This window comes from Ailuropoda melanoleuca, chromosome 8, assembly GCF_002007445.2.
Source record: "Ailuropoda melanoleuca isolate Jingjing chromosome 8, ASM200744v2, whole genome shotgun sequence".
In the NCBI taxonomy this organism is placed as follows: Eukaryota; Metazoa; Chordata; class Mammalia; order Carnivora; family Ursidae; genus Ailuropoda; species Ailuropoda melanoleuca.
In genome coordinates, this window is record NC_048225.1 from 65,647,927 (window position 1) to 65,672,379 (window position 24,453).

General features: G+C 51.4%; 2 long non-coding RNA genes across 2 annotated transcripts in view; both read left to right on the top strand.

Moving 5' to 3' along the window:
• Positions 1-7,331: 7,331 nt before the first annotated feature.
• Positions 7,332-15,265, top strand: LOC117803397. The gene is made up of 2 exons (XR_004627230.1): positions 7,332-7,699; positions 13,825-15,265. It is a non-coding gene; the product is annotated as an uncharacterized LOC117803397 (long non-coding RNA).
• A 676-nt stretch (positions 15,266-15,941) lies between these two features.
• The window catches only part of LOC117803396, a 15,132-nt gene continuing 6,620 nt past the window's right edge, over positions 15,942-24,453 (top strand). Inside the window, exons 1-3 of the long non-coding RNA XR_004627229.1 lie at positions 15,942-17,389; positions 17,548-17,642; positions 18,181-21,248. This is a non-coding gene — a long non-coding RNA (uncharacterized LOC117803396). The remainder of the gene's footprint in view (positions 17,390-17,547; positions 17,643-18,180; positions 21,249-24,453) is intronic.

Below are 24,453 nucleotides of genomic sequence, written 5' to 3' on the forward strand. Positions count from 1 at the left end.
CCCACGAAAGCTTTGTAGATTAGAAATGTCACCCTCATTGTGGCACAAGCTAAAAGCTATAGAAACATGGAAGCCCTAATGCTTATCACACAATTATTTGATTACAATTCCTGCTGTGCAGGGAACTGCTCTAAGTACTTCACTCAAATTAACATATTTAATACTCAAGAAAATCCTGCGAGGCAGGTCGTATTCTCTTCCTTTTATAAGTAGTAAAACCAAGACACAGAGAGGTTAGGTAATTTCTTAAAGTCACACAGCGAGTAGAAGTGCAGAAGTAGGGTGACACCCAGATCATCTGATCACAGGTGCCATGTGTTCACACAGCTGAGAACGAAGACGCTGGCTCTGTGCCTCAACTCATGCCCTGGGCCCTGGCCCGAGATACACAGCGTTACAGAGAGCGTGAGCACCAGCACGGTCCCCGTCCCCATTCCCCTTCGTCCGTGGCAGTTTTGCCATCAGGCTCTTGCTTGAGATCTTCTGCTCACTGATCACTGTCCAGTCCTCCAAGGACACGGCCAAAGGTGAAAGGCCATTATCCTCGCACTGGACACTAGAAGTTCCAATCTGCTTTACAGAACACCTGTTCCCAGCAGCCTCTATGGTGAAGGGAAAAGTGGAACGTCCCCTCCACCCTCCCACACTGTCTCCACTTCAGTCCCTCAGTCTACTCTTTTGGGACCTTGTTCCTTCAAAGGTTTCCTTGGAGAAAGGTTGGGGTTACAGAAAGAGGCATCATGTGACTTGTCACGACCTTCCCAGGAACGGATGGGCCTCCGGTTCCAACAGACCCTTTGAGTTCTTAAACATTTCTTCACCTTTTGTGACCCATTCAGTGTTCTTACAACGGATCATTCAGTCTCGTGTAGGGCAGTGGGATCCAGTTCCAGGTGATGGACGACCTGCTCTTAATTACGCCGTCTAAAGTATAGCACTTTCTCGCCCACACTCCTAAAGATTCTCTTTCTAGAATGCATTCTTAGGGAGACTCAGACCCCACTGCCACAAGTATAAGAACTCATTCTACCCAAAGGAATGAACTTGGTTTGTTTTCTTCTTTGCATTTCTGGGAGGTATATCCTTGCTCCCCGTCCAACAGAAGAGTCCGCTCACGTGAGCAAGGGAGCGCCTTCTCTGCGAAGATATTGATGGTCCTCAAAAGGTCCCATCAACAACAGAAGCTGTGCAAGGGTCTCGACACTCGAGAAGCAAAAGAGAAGCAACTCGCCATGGAAAATTATGATAATGTAGACATTTCACATAAACTCAACTTCCTGAGGTTCTCAAACTAGACCTCACTTACTCCGAGTCGAGCATATCCATATTAGTTCCAAAACAAAGGGATTTTTCTCCTTTTTTAATCACTGATTTCCAGTTACACTCCTAAGACTCCAAACTCGGCCATGATCAAGCCCATCTAAGAATCTGACGGCAGCCACAGTATGTGGACTCTCTCCCTGGACCTCATCTTTTGGTCTCTGGACTCAACCCCAGTGTTTGGATGCTCGCAAGCAGAGAAAGATGTTCCCAGATGAGGAAGTCAATGAAAGACCTGTGTTCACACTGTCCACTCCTTTCCCGTTCTTGCGTCTGTAGGGCCTTTCTCTGAGGTCACATATATTTAATCAGCTTCCCTAAATGAGTTCTTCAGAGGAAAACAAAAGCAATTCTTCCGCTGCTTTGTTATTCCTTCATTTCTCTTGGTGGCTGCCCTGTGGACCATCCACGTGGTTGGCCCACAGAGTAAGCGGCTGCCTAGCCTCGCATCAGACAGGCGTTCTACAATTGCCTCCTGGTTCCTCGGCAAATTGCTAATTCTTGTTTTATTACTTAGTGTGGATTTTATTGAGAGGTCTTTTCTTCTTGAGGGGCAACTGATCGAGAAATGTGGTGGAAGTTTCCCATCTCAGGATGTGTCACACAGCTCCGGGAGGGTGGGAGCGCCTCTGAACGTGGCTGCTCCCTGCTTGCCCCGTCTCTCCAAGATCCTGGCAGCCCTTTTCCTGAATACCTAAATGTCATGCGTGTTTGTCGTTCTGGCTACCTAGGCTTTAAATGACCTTCCCATAGAGGGGGGAACCTCAGAACAGAGAGAAGGCGGGATACCTCTCCCTACTTTAGAAACCAAAGAGGGGCGCCTGGGAGACTCAGTCCATTAAGCGTCTGCCTTATGCTCAGGTCATGATCTCAGGGTCCTGGGATTGAGCCCTGAGATGGGCTCCCTGCTCAGCGGGGAGCTTCCTTCTTCCTCTCCCTCTGCCATCCCTCCTGCTGTGTTCTCTCGCTCTCTCTCTCTCTGTCTCTCTCTGACAAATAAACAAATAAATATTTAAAATAAATAAATAAATAATAAATAAATAATAAAGTTTATTTTGTTTCTCACCCCAGATACAAAAATAATTCATGTTCACGTGAAAGATATGGGGAAAACAAAAATAGGAAGAAGAAAAAAAATATGGCCTATCATTCTACCAGCACCAGTAGCCACAAATGAAATTTCGGTGTGTTGCTTTCTAATGCTTCTTTTATGGAAACTTGTCCAGAGCTATGCTCATCCTTATCTATTGCTAAAGTTCTGGAAGGAGAAGAAACGTTGCCATTACATGCTGACATCTGTCTCTCTCAAAACCCCAGGCATTAAATACAAGACGGTAAACTCTGCCTTTTTGCTGAAAGGAACATTTCTCAAAGTGTGTCCCATGGAACACTGACTCCTTCATTTGTCATCAGATCCTATAGACAGACTATAAAAAGAGTTTTCTTGACCAGAAAAGTTGGGAAATACTGAGATCCTGAAATACTGAGAAAACACGTTTCTTTATTGCATGAATTTCCAGAGCTCTGAGCACATCAGAGCCTTTCATAGACGGCAGCATATGCCAAGCATATTGGGCCACAGGAATCCCTTTTGAAAATACTTTTCTCTGGACCAGTGTTCTAGGGAGTGCTGACCCAGAAAACTTAGAACTTCGTATCGTTTTACCTTCCTCCCACATCATGAGTGAAGACCCAGTTCAAAGTCAGTAGGGGAAAGGAGCATACATCTCAGATACATAAAAGCAAAATTTGGAAAATAAATGGCAGAATGGGACCTAGGAAGTTATTTTCCTTTGCGGATTTATCTACCTGTAAGAACATGTCTGAGGGGGTGAGGTTTACAGACAAACATCACAATTCTTGTCTGAGAGACCTAAGATAAGAGCAATGCTGAACGCTAAGGGAGCAAACTTGTCCGGGAAATTTTACTGCGTAAATGGTTTTATCCACATTTTGGTAGAAAATCCAATTAACTTACGAGAAGTCAGCATTTCCAGACTAAGGAGATTAACCTCGTGTGACTCAATATCATTGTAGTACTTTCCCCCTGAAAAAGGACAGTTCCATGTGACAAATATATATATATGTATACATACATGTATATATATATACACATTTTTTTGTAATGATGCTAACAAGGACAAATGAGAAAACAAGAAAACACAGAGGTGTAACACAAGGAAAACGTCCTCGCTAGAACAAAGCATGGCGGACCCAAGAACCTTCGGCCAGAAGTCTTGTTCTTGCCCGATCGCTTTCCCAGCTATACCCCAATGTCTGGTCAGACTCCACGTGAAATCTGCTAGAGAATCTGAGGGTTCAGACTCAGAATAAGAATGAAAACATGGATTCTTCCATTAAGCCAACACGTCTGCATGCCCATTTGCCAGTTGCAGAAACTGAGTTTTAAGTTAGTTTTAAAAAGCCCTGAAATTGGGTGATGTCCCCTAATACAAACTTTAGGCAACACCTTGGGAACTTGCTTTGGGCCAAAACCCAGCCACCAGGCTCCCGCAACACTCCTGAGCTTGGTGCCTGTCGTTTCGAATAAACTACGCGTTTAGGAAAGTCTGGGAATTACCAGAGTTCAAAAGTACCTTCTTGCTGTGAAGGAGCCTAAAGGACCTTCTAGAGCAACTTCCTGATTCTTTGCCTGAGGCTTTCACGGTGCTTCTGTTCGGTGAGCGGCTCAGCAGACCCCCCTTTATGCTGAGCTGGACAGCGAGAGCTCAGTGACCCTCCAGGGAAAAGAGGAATCTGAGAAGGTCAAAGCTGGAAAGGACCTTCATAATCATGTCCGCTGGCCCAACCCCCTCTATTTACAGATCCCAAAACACAAGACTGAAACGCACGCAGAACCCTGAGGGTGAACGCACTCTCCCCCTCCTTCTATTTGCACGCAAGTTTCCCATGGCATCCAGCTCCGCATCAGTAATGTCTAGAGGATTTACGAGGCCACGCGATCCTCTGGGTTTCTACGCAGACCTAAACAGGAAACCCACACAAGGAAATGCTCTTTCTGTTTGCAGGCCGGATTCCCAGGATGCTTTCAGCAGAGTGCCGTGGCTGGAACAAAACAAGGGCCTGGCCTCACAAATGCCCTTAGATCCCGAGACAAAGGTGCCCTCCCCACCCCTGTCCGCCCCACCCCCTCCGCCAGGGAAGAACACAACTTGCTTCTCTCAGACCTCAACATCAGGTCGCTCCATTGTTCTAGATGCCAAACAGGGGTCAGTCCAGAGGCACCCACCCCTCCTCCGATCTCAGGCTGAGGTCAAGACTTTGCTTCTCCTCACCTGCGTGATATCGATTAATCTGGTGAAGTTAGGCACCCCGCTCAGCGCCCCCCCCATTCTGTCTGCATGTTGCATTTTGCCTCCAGAATATGCCTCGGGGCTGCAAAACTACATGTATTTCCCAGCCCAGGGGCAGTCGGATGCGTCTGGGTCCTTCTGAGTCATCATTGCACATGAGGGCGGCCACTCGACCTGACCCAGCTCTGCTCTCCTTAGCTGCAGCCTCAATCCGGTGTTCTGCCAGATCTCCTCTCCCCGGGTCATCGGTCCATCTGCCCTTGTGTCCAGCCCTTCTGGACTGGGATGGCATCTTTCCTTCTTTTCAGCTCTCCGTGGAAGATTTGGAACTTCAGACGCTGCTGTTCGCGGCTGGACAGGAAGGAAGTGTGTGTTGCTGGCTCACAGAACAGAACAGTGGCGCTGGTGACCCTGCTCCCCCTCGTCAGGCGTCCCCCCCGGGGCCGCCACCGGAAATAGACTCTGTTCTCCTTGGTTGCCCCCCCCCACCTCCCTGGGGAGAGAAGACGCAGGCTTCTGGTGAGCGAGCGCTATTATCGGGATTGACTGTCTTTCAGGAATTACCAGATGTTGGGAGAGGATAATGTGTCACTTCCTCTAACAAACAGTCTGGGCATCTGTGCATTTCCTTTCGAGCCAGCTCTTCAGGAGAATGTGATGAGGTGACGTTGAAGGACAGATCACTCTGGCCTCCGCTCTCAGGGGTACTGGGGGGGGGCGGTTCTCCAAACCCTTTGATTCCCATCCTCCATGAAGAAACTGTTTCTGGGGGCACCTGGGTGGCTCAGTCGATTGAGTGTCTGCCTTCGGTTCAGGTCATGATGCTCAGCGGGGAGTCTGCTTCTCCCTCTGCCTCTGCCCCTCCCCCCACTTGTGCGCAAGCTCTCTCTCTCTCAAATAAAAATTAATTAAATCTTTTTTTAAAAAAAGGAAACTGTTTCTGTCCTCTGTATGCATGGGTGACACCATGAAGGGACAACATAGGTAGTGGTTAAAGGCAAGGACTCTAGAGGGGCACCTTGGTGGCTCAGTTGGTTAAGTGTCTGCCTTTGGCTCAGGTCATGATCTCAGGGTCCTGGGATCGAGCCCCACATGGGGCTCTATGCTCTGTGTGGAGTCTCTTTTTTTTTTTTTTTAATTTTTTAATTTCTTTATTCGACAGAGATAGAGACAGCCAGCGAGAGAGGGAACACAAGCAGGGGGAGTGGGAGAGGAAGAAGCAGGCTCATAGAGGAAGAGCCTGATGTGGGGCTCGATCCCATAACACCGGGATCACGCCCTGAGCCGAAGGCAGACGCCCAACCGCTGTGCCACCCAGGTGCCCCTTTGTGGAGTCTCTTGTCTCTTTCTGTCCCTCTCCCTACTTGCTCGCTCTCTCCAAAATAAATAAATAAATCTCAAAAACCAAAAAAAAAAAAAAAAAAAAAAAAAAGGCAAGAGCTCCAGAGACAAGATAAAGGCACTAAGGGAAAGTGGACAAGTAGCCAAGAACCCTAGGAGGGGACTTGGAGTAATCAAATTGTTCATCCATTCCCCCATATCAGTGGTCTCAGTGGGGGGCAGGCACAAGCCACCCTACTGGGGAGCTTGCCCCACCACTCCAGCCAGCCCTACTTAATCTGAAACTGAGGGGATGAAGCTCAGCCCCCTCTGCTGAGCCTTCCAGATGGTTCTGATGGGCCCTCCAGTTTGGAAATCCCTGACCTGGTTAGATGCACATTAGAGATTTCTCAGCAGCGAAGAGAAAAAGAGAAGGTTACCCAAGAAAATGCTTCAGCAACCCTGCAGAGGTGCGACTTTTGGGGAGGCTATCTTGGGAAGACAAAGATCCTAGAAATAGGATCCAAAAAGGAAGTGACCTCAGAGAAAACAATGAAAGATGTAGCAATATCTCTTTGCTGATACCGGGCTAATTCTTAGCACTTCTAGAATATGGCTTAATGACTAAGAATATACTCACAGGATATTTTTCAGATTAAAGACAATGTACAATGTGGGCCCAATTATGTAAAATGTATGTGTATATCGGTTCATAGATAGGAAAAATATTGGAAAATTACATATGAAAATGGTAACAGTGAACATCCCCTGGTGATGGATTATGGATAGCTGTTTTTTTTTTAAATTTTATCTCTTAAATTTTTCTGTTTATGCCCCCAACTTTTCCATAATAAATAGATATTTTTATAACCAAAATTTTTTTTTCAATACAGTGACAAGCTGTTTGGGTCAAACAGTTCTTTAAACAAATGCGTAGGGCCCTCTGCAGAAGCCAGCTCTCCAAGAATTTATGTCGCACAGATAATTAGCACCACCTGTTACACTTGGGCTAAAACGAGGGCCCGAACGACGACGAATAAGGGGGCTGCGAAACTCATCGGCTCCAGTTCAGACCCCCTACCCGCGCCCCCACCCCGCCTCCGCCCTGCCCGTGGCACCTGCCGCCTCGGCCGCTGGGCGCTCAGAGCCGCAGACCTGGGCTGCTGGGCGTTCTAGGCATCCGCGCGGCTTTGTGCGGAAGCCCGGGGCCTCTCGGTTGTTACACCCCGATTTCCAGCCAGGGATAAGCTCGAGGCAAACACAAAGCAAAACAAAAACACTGAAAGAGCCCTTAAAAGCCTCGAAAGGAAGAAAGGACAATGAAACGTGATGTAAGAGCCGCTGCACAGCCAGTGACTCAGCGCTTCTGCCCCGGCAACACCAGCTGCAGCCCGCGGAGGCGGAGGCGGCGGCTCTCAGAACACACACACACACACACACACACACACACACACACACACACACACGCTGTGCAAACATCCCACTGCCTGGAGCGGAGCAAAAATTCCAGCCCTTGCACAGCGCTGCAGACAAGACAAAGATCTCTCTGCAGCTGCCCCCGGGCGCAATGCTTCAGGCCGCTTGCTGCACGGTCATTCAGCTTTCCATTAACATCTCTGATGCACACTCTATCCCTAAGGCGCCGGACGCTTGTCCCCGGGAGCAGAGGCAGCAACCTGGAACCAGTACCTGCCTGCAAGCCCGGCCACCTCGCCTGCCTCGGACACATCCCAGGGTGAAATTTGGTTAGTGTGGTCGGTTGGAGTGCTGGCTTCTGCAGAGGCTGGGCTGGGGGGTGGGGGCGCTGCGTGTTCAATCCCCACCCTTGGTGAGTCAGGGAGGGGGCTGGGAGGAGATTTGCGCAGACTACACAGATGGGAGTGGGAATCTGTCCCATAGGATTTTGAGTCAGGCCGTGACTCTGTCTGCAAACGTATCATCTTATTAAAAGTTGCATTTTAAAACTCAGCCTTTACCACAATTCAGAATCAATGGAAGTAACCCCTCCCGTGGAGTCAGCTTGGTCTGGCCCCACTCCTCCCAGATGGCTCTGCTACCACAGGGCCCGCCCGAAGGAGCTCTGCCCCATGAGGCTGGTCCCCAAGGCCTGCCGCTCCCGTCAAACACCAAATCCCCATTGCACCCTCAAGAGTCGATCCAAAAGCAGCCTTATGTCTGCCCCCTCCCCCCCCGGGGGGGGTCCTTCCAAATGTATTCCACAGGGAAAGCTCCCTCCTGCCATTCGGTGAAAAGCCCCATGAACTCCAGAATTTTTTCTGCTGGCTCTGAGGTATGAGGCCATTCTATGGACGGACATTCAAATTACAAAACAGTCTTGTTTCAGAATGAGGTGTCTGGGCCAAGAATCCAGCAGAGTAACACTGTAATGTTAATTCCAAGGTGGGGCTTCACAGCACTTCCTGTGCCCAGCATGTGGGAAGGAGCAGGGGTCAGGGGATGGCATGGCTCTTATCAGGCTAAGGACGGGGCGTAGTTGAACTGACTGTCTTTCCTGGGTCTGCTTGTTTGTTCGTGTTAGTCTCATTTAGGCACCGGGATGTCATGCTCAGGCTGTCGGCTGCTCCCCCCACACAGATTCTCCCCCTGTCACCTCCCCCACCCCCCCTTGCTTCCCTCATCCCCGCACCTCTCAAGCCAACTCTTGGATCAAATTCAGGATGTCAGCTGGTCTGCTCTCTCCTTCCTGAGGCCCAGCAATGTTGGTCCCTACTTTCTGCGGGGTGTAGTTTTTGCTCAAATGAAGCCCTGTTTTCTCTTTTTTCTACCTCTTTCCACAGCCAAGGCTGTTGCAGGAGCTTTCTGAGCCGTTGGGGCAGGTCTCAGAGTGGATCTTCTCTTGCCAGACGTGAGGGGAAGGAGGGAAGAGCCCCAGCCCCACCCCTTTTGGGGAGGCCACTGTAGTCATGACTTTCTTAACAAACCCCCCTCTCCTTTTTCTTGATCCTTCTATATCCCTTCCTGAGTGAGGGTTTCTAAGAGCTGTGAAAACCAGTTTCTGGACGTTTCCTTTGAAAATCTGCATGTGGTCTGTGTGACAAACGCACATGCCTCAAATGGATAGACTGTTCACCCAGCCACCTGTGTGGGGCACAGAATAGTCATCGTCTATAAGGTGGGAGTAATCCTGTCTGCCCTCAGAAGGCCTCCAAGCATACCAGTCTGAGGACATGGCCCTTACATGAAAACAGGGCTTGCCTTCACCTATTAATGGTGTTATGAACCCACTTTGCTTTTAGCTTCTTTTAATTTTGAGATCAGAAACCTTTATCATATCCCATAGGGTATGGAAAACCTCTGCATATTTTTTTATTTTTTGTAAAGATTTAATTTATTTATTTGTCAGAGAGAGAGAGCACAAGCGGGGGTAAGGGTCAGGCAGAGGGAGAAGCAGATTCCCTGCTGAGCAAGGAGCCCAAAGTGGGACTTGATCTCAGGACCCAGGATCATGATCTGAACTGAAGGCAGATGCTTAACCGACTGAGCCATCTTTGCATATTTTTAAATTTGCATTTTTTAATATAAGTCAGAGTTTGTAATTCTTAATATTCAATAATAAGTATTATGACACCATAAAAAAAAAAATACTATCTGACCTCCTCACCTCCTCCGCCTGTCGAGATTTGAACAAGACCAGAGGAGAAGCTCTGGGAACTCATGCTGTCAGTGGTGGGCTGGAGTCGGTGTGTGTCTGTTCCCAGTTTCCAAGTTCTGGAATATCACACTGGTAGTTTGAGATTGGTGGTGGCGAGAGTATTTCCACCATGGAATTGAGCAAATGCTGCAAGTTAGAGCTTTCTCTCCCTCCCCACCCAAAGCTGATTACCCACATACCCCTGCATGCGATTATAATGCAATAAATTTTATTGCTATATATGGTCTATATCTGGAGGCTTCACGTGATGTGGCTGGAAGATAAGGCTCCCGGGGAGAGCTGTGATAAAGAGAGCAGAAGAATGAAGGCTTTGCCTCCCATAGGAATATTCCTGGGAGTGGCCCCAGAGATGTGCCCAAGGTCAGGACAATAGGGTTCTCAGGGCCTGAGGAAGCACCTGCTTTCTGGGAAAAGTGATTTCCTAACAGATGGGGGAGAGGAGTGGGTGTGTGTTCTTCAGAGTGGGAACGCAAGCTGGGATGGCTAGAATGGCCCTGGGAGGCAGGGCGGCCCCATTTTCAGCCCTAGACCAGTCTCCACTCCCGCAGATCCTCCCTGATGTCCGGATGCCGGGAAGGCCACTCCAGCCCCACAAGCAGCATGGCCTCTGTGCCCCCAGAGCTGGGCTCCGCTCTCTGGCCCTTGAAGGCAGCAGAACCTAGGATAGTGAAGGCCCCCCCCACGAGCAGGGGACAGAGGGAGCGTCAGTAGCCATCTGGGATGGCGGAAGCCTTCCTGGGAGCTGGCAAGGGTGGGGGGCTGGCCAGGCTAGGATTTTGTTCCTCTGGCTTTGGCATCTTACCCCAGGGTGGTGAGGATAGGCCAGGGCGGGTGAGCATCCCAGGCTCAGGGTGTGGAGGGCCAGTTCCTGATGGTGACAATTATGGTGCTCCCTGGAGGGGCCATGGGGACAGAGGAAAGCCTGTCGCTGAACAGTGACACAGGCCGCAGCAGTGACCCAGTGAATGAGCTTGGCAGGGCCAGCCTCCTAAAGGAGCCTGAACGTGCTGCGGGGAGGAGGCAGAGCCCAAACAGGTGAGTGGTGTCTGCACATCTACAGCCCCGGGGCCCATGTGAGATTCCATCTGACACCCTGGTTCCTAAGGTGGGAAAACGTCCACACGGCAAATCTGCTCCATTTTCTCTATTGCTGTGGATTTTGTTTTCTTCTCAGACTGACTATTTCTACAGAAATAGCTCTTGTCTTCTACCAGCCATGGAGGGCCCCATTAGCTTTCTAGTCCTGTTGGAGGGTCTCAAGTATATGAGAAATTAAGCCAGACTTGCCATTCTTCAAAATGTTTAAATGTCCATGTAAGTCCCCTTGACCTGGTTTTCTTTTGCCCTCTTGGGGCACGGAATCCCTGACAACAACACCCTCAGAGTCAGGGCAGAAGGAAGACAGCAATATCAGAGAGCAGTGGATTGTTAATCCCGAGGAGGGACGGAAGCCCAGAAAAGCCATTGCTTCCTTTTCGGGTCACACGTCATGTGGGAGAGAAGCTGCCAACCACTAGCCTTGCTCACTTTTTAAACCTCAACGAAGGAGAGCATAGACGTGAGGAAGGGGAGACGAAATTCTAATGGAAAGATACACATTTGTATTTGAATGTTGGATACACAGCAGCTCTGTCAGGGAGTAGTGATAAATTATACATTCTGACATCCAAATATTAAAAAGTAACAAAGCCCAAAGCTGTTCTGAGCCTGGGGAGCTCAGTCAGTGAAGCCTCTGCCTTCGGTTAAGGTCATGATCCCTGGGTCCTGGGATCCAGCCCCACATCGGGCTCACTGCTAGGCGGGGGGGCCTGCTTCTCCCTCTGCTTGCGCCAGCTCCCCCTGCTTGTGCTCTTTCTCTCAAATAAAAAAATATATATATTAAAAAAAAATAAATGCATGGTAATTATTCCAGATCTGGAGGTAAAAGGGTTTCCTGCAACCACTAGTAAGCTCATTGGAGTCTTGCTTAGGATGGAGGTACTGGGCCCCAGTCCACCCTGCTGGGGCTGATGAGACCTGATGATTCTCCTAGACCGGTTTAGGACTCTGAGCGTATTTAAAATGGGTGAAGAGACACCCCAGATTGTCCTGTCCATTACTATACTGCCATCTAGTGGCAAGGTGTATTAAAACACAAATGTGGAACTGATGACTCTCAAGGGTTTTTTTCATGGCAAATAGTTATAATGTATTTCTCTGTCTCTCCAGAGAAGTCACCAGACGGCCCCCGTAGTTCACAGAAAGGAAAGTCATCAAGTCTCTAATTTGACTATCTGAAAAAAGATTGTGTAAGCGTCACTGAGGACAGGCAGATTTCTAAAACACTCCCGAAATGTGCAGGGGTAAGAGAGGAGTGCCCTTTAAGAGAGTTGTTGTTTAAACTTTTCTGTATATGAGAATTTGGAAACAACAGAAGGGTTTGTACAATACAGTATGTGTATAATGAATTATTATCTTACATAAAGGAGTACAAAAATCTCAACCATAACCCCACGGAGACACTGTCCACTGCTCTAAAAATAAAGTCCCACGGCACAAATCAAGTTCCATTGCTATACAAGAAAACGCTGATATATTACCAACCCTTTGCCCTCTGCTCCTGCTGATCAAGATTTTAGATTATGGGTTTTCCTCCCAGTGCCAAATGTTGGAAGCGGAGATTGGGGGAAATTTACTGAGCGATGGAAACGAAGACTGCCCCTCCCCCTCCCCATGCTCTCCCCCGTCTCCTAACACACAGGACACACATATCAAGGATTTTTCCACTTCCTGAGTAATTCCATTTGTGTCACCAATAACTCAACTCTAAATCACATCGGAAGACAGCTGGAACCCCGAGAATTCCTAGATACAACTAGCTGGTCTGCAGGGCACGGAGGCTTGCTGCCAAACCCCTGGGGCTCCACGGGGCTGAGTGGTTGGCATAGACCAATGACATCCAGACACTCGACCAGCTTGAGGGGAATAAAGGGCCACGGGAACAGCAAACATGATGGGTAGGACATGATGGGTAGGTAGAATTAGGGTACCCCGAAACTTGGCTTCAAATACCAGCTATGCTGAGCCATTCTGAGAAATACCATTAGCGAACTTACAACAACCTAGAAATGCAACTTGCAAGCTAACTTACAACCAGGGAAGGGGGCAGGGGTCACCGTTAGACCAGAGGAAATACCTTCTGGGGTGAGGTCCACGCTGATGTGCCCTTTCCCAAACAGCACCCCTCCCCAGCTTTTGGAGCACAGAGTGGTAGAGAGGTATGCTGTTAGGTTGCTTTTGTTTTGCTTTGTTTTGTTTTTTAAAGATTCTGTTTATTTATTTGACAGAGAGAGAGAGTGAACAGAGGAAGGGGGAGCAGCAGAGGCAGGAGAAGCAGGCTCCCTGCTGAGCAGGGAGCCCAATGTGGGACTCGATCCCAGGACCCTGAGATCATGATCTGAGCTGAAGGCAGACGCTTAGCAGACTGAGCCTCCCAGGCACCCTGGGTGCGCTGTTAGGTTATAAACATACCTAGAAGCGCAGAACTACAAAATTACCACACTTCCTCCTCCCAGCACACGGATACAACAAAACTACCAGGCACATCTTCTAAACCCGTGATTTTCTTTTTCTTTCTCTCTCTCTCTTTTTTTGTTTTGGATTTATTTATTTATTTGAGAGAGAGAGGGAGCTTGTGTGCACAAACAGGAGGGGCCAAAGGAGAGAATCTCAAGCAGACTCCCCGCTGAGCAAGAAGCTCGACTTGGGGCTCGATCTCATGGCTCTGAGATCACGACCTGAGCCAAAACCAAGAGTCAGTCGCTTAACTGACTGCACCACCCAAGCGCCCCTAAATTTGTGATTTTCTAAGTGTTGACCCCAACCAGCAGCAGCATCACCTAGGAACTTACTAGAAATGCAGATTCTCGGGGCACCTGGGTGGCTCAGTCGTTAAGCCTCTGCCTTCGGCTCAGGTCGTGATCTCAGGGTCCTGGGATTGAGCCCGGCATCAGGCTCCCTGCTCAGCGGGGAGTCTGCTTCTCCCTCTCCCCCTGCCCCTCCCTGTTGTGCACTCTCTCTCTCTCTCTAATAAATAAATAAATCTAAAGAAAGAGAGAGAGAAATGCAAATTGTCCAGCCTGACACCTGACGCTAGTCCTACTGAGTGGGAAACTCTGGGGGTAGGTACCGAAGTCTGTGTTTTAACCCATTCTCCAGGGGCTTCTGCTGCAGACGTAAGCTTGAGAACCACGACCTGAAGGATGCTGTTGGTTGGTCAACAGATGGAAGGTGAGGTTGGGTCTAACTAGAACCTGAAGCTCTGGGATCAACACTTTGGCCCCGGTGTCCTCAGCTCCCTCAGTATCAAGCAATGTGTCATGTTGGCCCATACACCCTGGCAGCTCTAGTAGGTTCTGTCCACCTCCTGAGCCTGCTTCCTCTCCCTGGGAACAGCCCCTGGAGCAATGCTAGTCACCCCGCGGTGGAGCCCAGCAGAGACGTCCCCGGGGACACTCAATCTCCTTATTTTGTTGTGTAATCTTCAGCATCAGTGGTTCGCGTCCAGGTCCAGCAAGAATGGTTGGCAAGCACAGTTGTTAGGTGGGAGAACTGGAACACGGAGATCTCCCTGTGCTCAGAGGAAATCGCGTGGCCCTGCTCACCGTCCTGGGGACTGAGACAGCAGCAGAGCCAACATCACCTCGGGAAGAGGACGGAAAGCAACGGGTTTTAGGGCTTGTCTTTTTTTTTTTTTTTCTGATAAAGTTACAGAAACGTCTAATTACTGCTTTAAAACTCACCTTCCCACTACCTAGAACGAACGACTATTAAAAGGCCCATTCAAGCTGTAAAGCGACTGCAAATGATCTGGGAGAACAGAGAGCAGCTGGAACAGGGCGAAGCAAGGAAGTTTTTCTGAAATAGTTTTTAACAAAGGATGTCCTCGGTGCTTTTATCAGAAAACATTTCCACTGTGAGGTTTCCACATAGCTGCTAATAATAACTTGTAAATTTGCCTAGCTGGTGGCTGGAGCCTTGGAATTTACGAGTAACAAAGAGCAGAAAAAGGGCTGAAGAGGAAGCCAGCTCTTTTCCTCGGGAATAAACACAACGTGCTTTTGAACAACCCTCCCACTCCCTCCATAAAGAGCAGGAAAGAAATGAGGCTAGTCCAAGGAAAAGCAGGCTATGGCTCATTAAAGTGGAAGGCTTTTCCATCCCTGTTTGTGCAGTCGGTGCCAGAGGCAGGAAGCCCAGAAGTGAAAACCACCACCAAGGACGCTCCCCTCTGTGGCTCTGCCCTTGAACCGTGTTTGGTGTCACCCACAAACCCCGGAGGCAGTAAGAATGCATGCTGATGTCAGGTTCATGGGCCACTGGTGCTTGTTCCCGAGGCGGGGGTAGGGGGGGAGGGTGGGGCAGTCAAGGCAAGAAGGCTGGTCACCAAAGAGGACAAAGCCTTGTGGGGGGGCTGAGCTGGCTGAGGAGCAGGTGTGAGGGGCTGTCATCTTTGCTGTGACCCAGCTTCCCAGCAACATGGAGAACATCTGAAACAAAATCACCTGTGGCACTGAGGACCTGCCTTCTCTTCCTTGATAAGCTCATTCCACCTCTAGAGGCAAAAAATACATATTAAAATACGCATCCTCCCACTCAACCTCTTCCAAGAACCTCATCCTTGCTTAGAGAAACCCGTTTCCCCCGGCAGGCAGAGCAAAGTCAGAGGCAGGCAGGGGAGTTCTTTGGTCCGCGCAAGAGGGCGGGGGTGCCTAGACCAGATACCCACTGGGCCACCGGGCGCATCCCTTTTTGTGTACCTAATGGTAAAATGGATATACTCATTGGCAGATTTAATAAAGTTAAGCACGCAGCTCAGCTGGGCAGCAAATCTTCCCGCACCCCCACCCCCAGCAGGTGCACAGCTGGGTTTCGATCAACCGGCGCCCCGCTTCTCAGAGCAACGCTGCCCGCCCTCACGGTCTCAGGCTTTATGATGACCGTCCGCTGCCCCACCCACCACACACACGCCCCCTGGTTGTACTTCTTCCCAGATCCCTCACAACCTCCTCAGAGGCACTGGGAGCCCATTCGTGGCTGCCAGAGCACCGTGCCGAGGAAGCCTGCAGAAGCATTCAGGCCCATTAAAAACCAATAACAAGAAATGGGTTTTTCACCTGGTTTCCTATGGAAAAAATAATATGGGGGCGGGGGGAAGTGAGTTTAGAATACACATGTGGGTGGACGTGTGTGCACTGTCCTTATGTCGATTAGAAATTCTTCCAGCTGATAAACATTTCTTGGTACTTACTATGTGTAAAGCTCTGTGCTCTCTGATGACGACCGTGAGTGAGACCCGGTCCCTGACTTCCAGGAGCTCACAATCTAGAGGAGAGAAATCACACATGCAAACTAGAAAATCGTACCGTAAGTCCTGTAACAAAGGCTCACTCATCCACTGCACAAGATGTGTCGTGCTTGACGTGCAGCCTCAAGGATGAACGGATCATTTTGAGAGCACTGAGGCCAAACGTAACTACTGTTCGTCTTCCGAACACGAAGGATGTGACAGGAGCCGCCAGGCGCACGTTCTTCGAGGAGAGGGTCCTTCTCTTTGCACAACCATCCCACCTGGTGTGCTCGCAAACATCCAATAAGTACTGCTTCCCGAGGGTGGATTCCCTGTCCTCTCACTCACTAGACAATTTCGCCCCATCTTTCTTCGCCGGAAGGAAGGCTTTCTGGAGGGAAGCCTGAACTGAGTCTCAGAGGATGTGTGGGAATGAAACCAAGTTGTGTGTGTCAGAGGCACAGCTCGAGAAAAGCAGGAGAGATGCAGCACGGCCACGGAGACTGCCACGCGATCCAGCCTCTTGAGCCTGGCGATCCCAAAGCCTTGACCTTGCTGGAGTCGTCTGCAGGTGGGCAAGCGTCGGGAGACAACCCCACTCTTGAGAGTATGGGGCAGCAGCTAGAATTCCAGCCCCTTAAGTCAGAGTGGCTCCGGCCGGTGGGCCGTGAGGCTGTGGAATCGGCCAGACGCAGGAGGATGCCGAGGGAGCGGGAAATCGCAGCAAGTCGCAAAGCCGGTGATCTTGTCATCAACAGAGGGCTGCCGCGGGCTCTGTGTGGTTCCCACCTCTCTGCCCTCCACGCATAGCCAAGTATCCAGAAGCTGCACTTGGCTCTGCTCCCTCAGCCCCCGCAGCCCGCACCCCACCCTCCCCTGCACCTGCCTCCGAAAAGGCCTTGAGTCCCTCTGATTCCTGGCGTCTCTGCAGCCTCTGACCCTGAGACCTGCGCTCCTGCCTCCACGTCCACATCCCACGCCTTCCTGCTTTTCCCTCCTAAGGGTCTGACTGCTGCTACTGCCTGCGCCCCTCTGCGTCCCACTTCTCCTCTGCCAATCCTGCATCTGTTTCCCTCTCCGTCCTCTCTCCAGGTGAGAGCTTGGATTCAGAGGCCATTGATACGGTCTAAAACTTCCTGAATCACCATCTATGGCTCAAATGCCTTTTTTTATCCCCAATGTGATAAAATACATTTAACATAAATTTACCATCAGAACCATTTGGGGTTTGTTTGCTTGTTTGAGTGCACAGCTCAGTGTCATGAAGCACGTTCGCACTGTTGTGCAAGCATCCCCACCATCCGTCTCCAGAGCCCTTTGGTCTCGCAAGCCTGAAACTTTGTACCTGTTGAACAACAGCTCCCCATTCCGCCCCCCGCCCAGCCCCCAGCAACCACCATTCTACTCTGTCTGAAGATCAAGAGGTCCGAAGAGGTAAGGAGTAGCAGCAGGAGGGGTGGGAACAAGCGAGGGGAGGTTAAACAGGGTCAGACGGTGAGCGGTGAGCGTTTGGCAGAGAACAGCACCAGTGGGGTTGGGGGCCCTTGCTGTTTCTCCTACACAGTGAAGCCTTTCACGCCGTGTTTCCTCAGTGACAAAGGCTCTGAACAACGGTGGACGGAGTCCTGATGTCACATATGGCCCCAGACCTTTCTGCTAGTCTATAGAAACCAGTCCCCAGCATTGGGTAAGATAGTTCTGGATTCTGACCTGTGATCCCGTATAGCTAGGGTGCTGGGGTGAGAGCACCTGGCTCCGGGGTCCCAGACAGACCAGGTTCAGCTACTCCCTGTGGACAAAAATCAAAGACAGAGAGTGGAGTGAAACAGAATGGTGAAAGGGAATTTATTTTAGCAAGGCCAACACTGGGAAGACAGCAGACTAGCGTCTGAAAGACAGTCTCCAAAGTACTGAAAACGCATCTAGGTTATATAAGGAAAATGTGGGACAAAAGTCAGTGGGTCTGTGCAGGTAGGCAGTGAAGGTCAAATCCATCGTCTTGGGGTGGTCACACCGGCCCTTGCCTCGCACAGGGCAGTCCCTATTGCTTTGGAGGGTACTAGTAGTTCCCATCGGGGGGTGTTTGCCTGAGTTAAGAGAGAAGCTGGAGAGAAGATCAGTTAGAAAGTACAAACGGAGGTCAAAATGGAGGTGATTAAAACCCTCCTTCCCCCCTGGCAATGTGTCCCCTAAACTGACCTTCAACTTCCTGTGTCCCTCTCTAGGTCTTTGTTCCTGTACTTTTCATCTGCCTCAACACCCCTCCTCCTTCCGCACCCAGGAAGGTGGATTCAGTCCTGCCCCTCGGTCCCATCCTCCAGGGGTACTTTGAGCCTGCTCCCCCCTCCCACCGCCTTTCAGCACCTGGCTTCCCCTCTGACCATGCTCACCCTAAATCCCCTTTCCTAGACCCAAACCTGCTCGGGTGAGGCATTCCCGGCTTGGGCTTTGCCACCTGCCCCTGACTTGCCTGGGAAGGCTCGCGTAGACGCGGCCTGGGATGCCCTGGCTGCAGCACCAGGAGGAGAAAACCATCGGACTTGGCCCATCGGCTTCCCCTGAGTGCTCTGTGGAAGGCGGGGAATGGAGACCACGAAGCCTCCGTAAAACCACGGCCCTGGCCTCACAGGAAAAGTTCCCCGGTGAAGTCACACCCTCCACGGAGGCAGCTCAGAAAGGCTGCGGAAAGAAGTCTTCTCTGGGAATCGGGCATGGGGGAAAACGTCCGCAGGGGCTCAAAAGCCAAGGCTGCAGGAAACAAAGTGCCGGTGGGGGTGGGGGCGTGGGGAGGGCGTGGGAGGTGGAAGTGACCGGCTGGTGTGCGTGTGCTGCCACCCGCCGGCGGACTTCGGAACTGCAGAGGCTCCCTTCTGGAACAGAGACGCGCCAAGCATGCAATAATGGTGCACCCCAACGTGGGAAGCGTTAAGACAAGGTACCCAACCTTGCTGACATTGTGGTTCAGGATGGGAGAGACAGTAGCAGGTCGTTTGTGGTAAGTGCGAGCGACAGAGGGAGGGGAGCACGCCAGAATGGCGGGGCTACTCGCCACCCCGTTATCCAGTCCTCCAATTCCAAGTCCTAAATACTCCCAAAATCCACCCATTTCTCCCCGCTTCCGCTTCTCGCCTCATCCACATCTCCCTTTTGCCTAGCCTCCTCTCTAAATATTCGCTTTCTTTCCCTCAATCATCCACAGCAACTTGCTGTGAGGATGGAGACGAGGTCAGGTGGGCGCTCAATGGGGCCCCTCCCCCTCGGCCTCTCGTCAATACATCCCCCATTCAAGACCAGCTCGTTCTTGCCTTCAGGATTCTGCCTGACTGTCCCTGCCATCACGCATCGACTTCCTTGCCTCCCCCCTCGGAGGGCAGCTCAAACCTCACCTCTTTGGAGAAACCTTCCTGGACCCCTGTCCTTCTGCTAGCTAGTCTGGAATGTACGGTTCCCTCTCGGCAAATATCATGGTTTGATGACATCCGTGCCCATTCAGTGGACCCATGCGTCCTCCCCCCAAGCCTGCAAATGCCACATTGTATCACCAGTGCTTCCCATGGTACCTGCCATCTAGTAAATGCAGAAGAAACATTTATGGCATGAACTTTAATGGGCCTGTGGACTTATGTGGGAGAAGGGACTTCTTATGTGGCTAACTCTGTGAGCATAGAGGTATATTCTCCACAGCAGGGTAGGGGACTACATCTCTAGGTAGAGAGGTATAGGGCCAGGATTTCCCCTGCCACTCGGTGGGGTGCTTTAACCATGGTGACATCTCGCCCCGACCCTTCCAGTAAGACTCAACATTGTTCCATCCTGAATGGGTGGGACTAATGGCCCAGGGGGGTGAATGTAGGGAAAGGTAGTGGAGAGAGACCATTAAAGGCAGAAGGCCTCTGGGCCGATTACCCCTAAAGCATGTGAAGTGCACACATAACTTTCACTGGGTCTCAGAGTGAATGATGTTGTGTATACACTGTGGGGAGAGAGTCCTAATCACCTACTTGGCATCGTACCCTGGGACTCTGGCTGGCTGGAGTCATTCATCCCGCAACCTTTCGGGAATGCCTGTCGTTCCACCCGCGGCCCCCAGAGGGCACTGTGGAGGCGCTTCCGGGCCGCCTGTTCGTGCGGGACTCGGAGAACAGGCACAGACAGAGGAGGCCCAGCCGCGCTGCGGGAGAAATCGTTCATTCTCCACAGCGTGAAGCTCGCCCGGGGCCGGATGAGCCGGGCCGACCGCAGGGGTGGTGCGTACTTGGCCGCCGGGGTCCGGAGTCCGAAGGAGAGCAAAAAATTAGGAGTTCTCGAAGAAATGGCTCCCCCTTGTTAGGGGGGGGAGCTTTGGAGACGTTCCTCCCTGGGAGATGGATGGCAAAGGCTTAGAGTCACACCCCCTCCGCAGGGGGGGACTGGCGGTACCCACCTCCACCCGGGTGACCCTGCGTCTTCTGGAAGCCTGCTCTGTCACCCCAAGGCTTGCTCCGCAACGTCGGGGGTCCACAAACGCGGGCCCTCCCTGCCCTCAGGGCTCCAGAAGCCTGCGGAACGCTCCCCTGCGGCCAAGCCTGCAAATGCCAGGTCTACGTATCCCCAGTGTTTCCCATGGGACCTGCATCTAGCAGATGCGGAGTCAGTCCGTCTTGGTGACATGAATTTGAACGGGGCTGCGGACTGCGTGCGGCTTCTCAGGGACTCTCGGCCGCAGCCACAGAGACGGATCCCACAGCGGGTCAGTGCGGAAAACACCCCACGGGGAGGCGCTGGCAGCTCAGAGAGTAGCCAGAGGACGGAAGGGACGGACGTGGCGTGGACGGGAACAGGAACGAAGGCCCAGGCCACCACGGGAGAAACGAGGGGAGGACACCGAAGCCACCTCGGGGACGCTGGAGTGGGCGTGGCTGTCACCTTGTCACAACCAGGAGGACCCCGTGCTTCTTCGTGTCCCTCACTCTATTCTGACTCTAGGCTGTGCTGCAGACCGGGGGAGGCTAAAAAAGAAGAAGAAAGAGGAATTCAGTGTAACGCCTTCTACCTCCAGGCAGGCTTGTTCTTCGCTTTCCTTTTATCATCCGAATTCTTCCATGCACGTGCTTCGGACAAGAAATCTTGGCTGCCTCTCTGGTCTGGAGGCTGTGGTGCCGCCCAGGCCCGCCTCCCAGCTGCCCAGGGCCCGCCGACAGCCCACAGCGGCTGCTTTGCCTCCCTGAACCCTCTTCCCCCCTCCCCCCAGGAAGGGGCAGCTCCAGACACCGACTGACTGGGAGGACGGTGCAGAGGTTGGCTCTGGCCTCAGGTCAGTTATGTCCCAGAGCACTCCTCCATCAGCCTGTACCTGAGACCACTCCCCTCACCTGAGCTACTCCTTCCCTGAGAACCCATCTTCACCTGAGTTAGTCCTTACCTGAGATCCCATCTTCACCTGAGCTACTCCTTTCCTGAGACACCATCTTCACCTGAGTTAGTCCTTACCTGAGATCCCATCTTCACCTGAGTCAGACCTTATCTAAGGCCACACCCTTTGCCCAACTTAGACTTTGTTTTAGATTGCATTCTTCACTTGAGTTAAACTATCAGAGATCCTATCTTCACCCGAGCTAGAATTTACCTAAGATCCCATTCTTCACCTGTTAGGCTTTACCTGAGATCCTATCTTCACCCGAATCAGACCTTACCTGAGACTGTGCCCTTCATGTGACTAATTACCTAAGATCACATTCTTCACCTGAGTCAGTTCCTACCTCAGACCCCATCTTCACCTGAGTTAGACTTGACCTGAGATCACATTTACGCATGAGTTAGACCTTACCTGAGATCCCATCTTCACCTGAGTTGGACCTGACCTGAGATCCCATCTTCACCTGAGTTGGACCTGATCTGAGATCCCATCTTCACCTGAGTTAGTCCTTACCTGAGATCCCATCTTCATCTCAGTTAGACCTGACCTGAGGTCCCATCTTCACCTGAGTTAGTCCTTACCTGAGATCCCATCTTCACCTCAGTTAGACTTGACCTGAGATCCTATCTTCACCTGAGTTAGACCTTACCTGAGATGCCATCTTTGCCTGAGTTAGACCTGACCTGAGATCCCTTCACCCGAGTTAGTCCTTACCTGAGACCCCATCTTCACCTCAGTTAGACTTGACCTGAGATCCCATCTTCGCCTGAGTTAGACCTTACCTGAGACGCCATCTTTGCCTGAGTTGGACCTGACCTGAGATCCCATCTTCACCTCAGTTAGACTTGACCTGAGATCCCATCTTCGCCTGAGTTAGTCCTTACCTGAGACCCCATCTTCACCTCAGTTAGACTTGACCTGAGATCCCATCTTCACCTGAGTTAGATCTTACCTGAGACGCCATCTTTGCCTGAGTTGGACCTGACCTGAGATCCCATCTTCACCTCAGTTAGATCTGACCTAAGGCCCCATCTTCGCCTGAGTTAGACCTTACCTGAGAGCATACCCTTCACCTCAGTTAGACCTGACCTGAGACCACCTCCTTGCTTGATGCTCCCTTTCCCTGTACCTACCTTGCTTTCCTTCCTCCCTTATAGGATTTTCCTGAGAATAACCCTAAGGTGAGTCACAAGCACCTGCTACCGCTACCTTCCCCAGCCAGCCTCGGGCACCCCTTTGCCATGGTCACCTGTTCCTCCCCTCATAGGGGGTCTGCAGTCTAAGGGTCTCCTCTTCCGCTCCCATCCTAGAGTCACAGGAACAAGGCAGGCGGGAGGGAAGAGCTGGGCCCCACGGGGAGAGCGGTACTAACCCAGGGATCAAGACCCGATAAGCCTGGTGCAGGAAGGGCACACGTCCCATGAGAGGCTCCCACTGGGCAGAAGCGAGGTGGGGCATCCCAGGCAGTGGGGTCATGCACAAGGCCGTGGCCGGAGAGAATGAGGGAGCAGGACCCACATGTGGGGGCAGTGGCTGAGGCTGCAGGGACGCAGACCCAAGCAGGGTACTCGGCATTCGAAGGAATCAGTCTTCATCCTAAACAAAAGGGAGCCCTGAAAGGTTTTCTGCTCCTGGGAGAGGGGTGCAGTGACAGGGCCCGTCTGCCTCCTGGCGGCTTTCTCTGGCTGCAGCATTGGGAATGCATTTGGAAAGGGCCTGTCGGGTAGGCGCGGAGAGGCTCTCCAGAGCCTGGCGGAAAGAAGGGACAGCTTGGAGGGGCACATGGGTGGCCAGGGAGCCAGGTGGACAGATTTGGGAGAACTTTACGTGTGACCCTGGCAAGATTTGATGGAGGATTTTATGAGGAGGGGAGGGAAGAGACAGAGGTGTCAAGGAGGACATCCGGGTTTCTGGATTTAATAAGTGGGAGGGGTTGTGGGAATTGGGGGCGTAGGAGGGCAGGCTCACCATGGCCTCTGCGTTCCTCGAGGGTGAAGAGAACCAGCTCCACGATACTGTTAGCCACACGTTATATCACCCAGTACATGTGGCTGGCCCTCTGACACGTTCTGTGTTACTTACCACCGTTGTCTTGGTTGACAAATGGCTTCCCTCCACGATTGGCCCTGTGTATCTGGTTTGAGTCAGCACAGGTGACAGGGCTGAGGGGAAAGGAGAGGGCAGGGCTGCAGGAAGAGGTTGCAAGGGGAGCCCGACAGCGTGGCTCCTGTATGTGGAACAGGTCTTACCCCTGCCTGTCCTGGCTCATCCTCTTTTTGCCACATGGTCTGAAGGGCCTCGCAGCCTTTGCTGTCCCCCAGCTCCACATTCTCCTTCCCCCTTAATTGCCTCAGTTTCTAGAGCGGCTCCTGCTGATCGCGCCATCCAAATTTGTCTGCCTCTGCTTCGTCACCAGCTTTTCACCCCGGCGCCCAGCCCAGCACGAAGGACACAGGCCCCCAAATGTGCTTTCTAGTTCTCTCTCTGCCCACTTGCAAGCCGTCAGTTGGCCAGGCTTGCCTTCCACTCAGGCAAGCTCCTCTCTGGGATCCTTACCTTCTTTCCTGCCAGTAGACCTCAGTTGGAACCACCCCAGTTCATCAGAAGACTCAAAATAGAAGTAGGGGTCGGGGTCTCTATCCTTCCACCTTGAGGGTCCATGCCCTGACCTCGGGGCAGCTACAGAAGCAGGTCCTCAGAAACGTTGTCTTCTCCTATTTCATGTAGAGTCCCTCATTATTCTGACGTGAATTCTTTCTTTCCTCAGTTTCTCCTCATTGCACTTTACCCGAAGCAAAGTGTGAGAACTTGATTTTAACGTTGGGAGCTTTTTTTTTTTTTTTAATGATTTTTTATTATATTATGTTAGTCACCATACAGTATATCCCTGGATTCCGATGTAAAGTTTGATGCTTCATTAGTTGCGTATAACACCCAGTGCACCATGCAATACGTGCCCTCCTTACTACCCATCACCAGTCTATCCCATTCCCCCACCCCCTCCCCTCTGAAGTCTTCAGTTTGTTTCCCATAGTCCATAGTCTCTCATGCTTCATTCCCCCTTCTGATTACCCCCCTTTTTTTATCCCTTTCTTCCCCTACC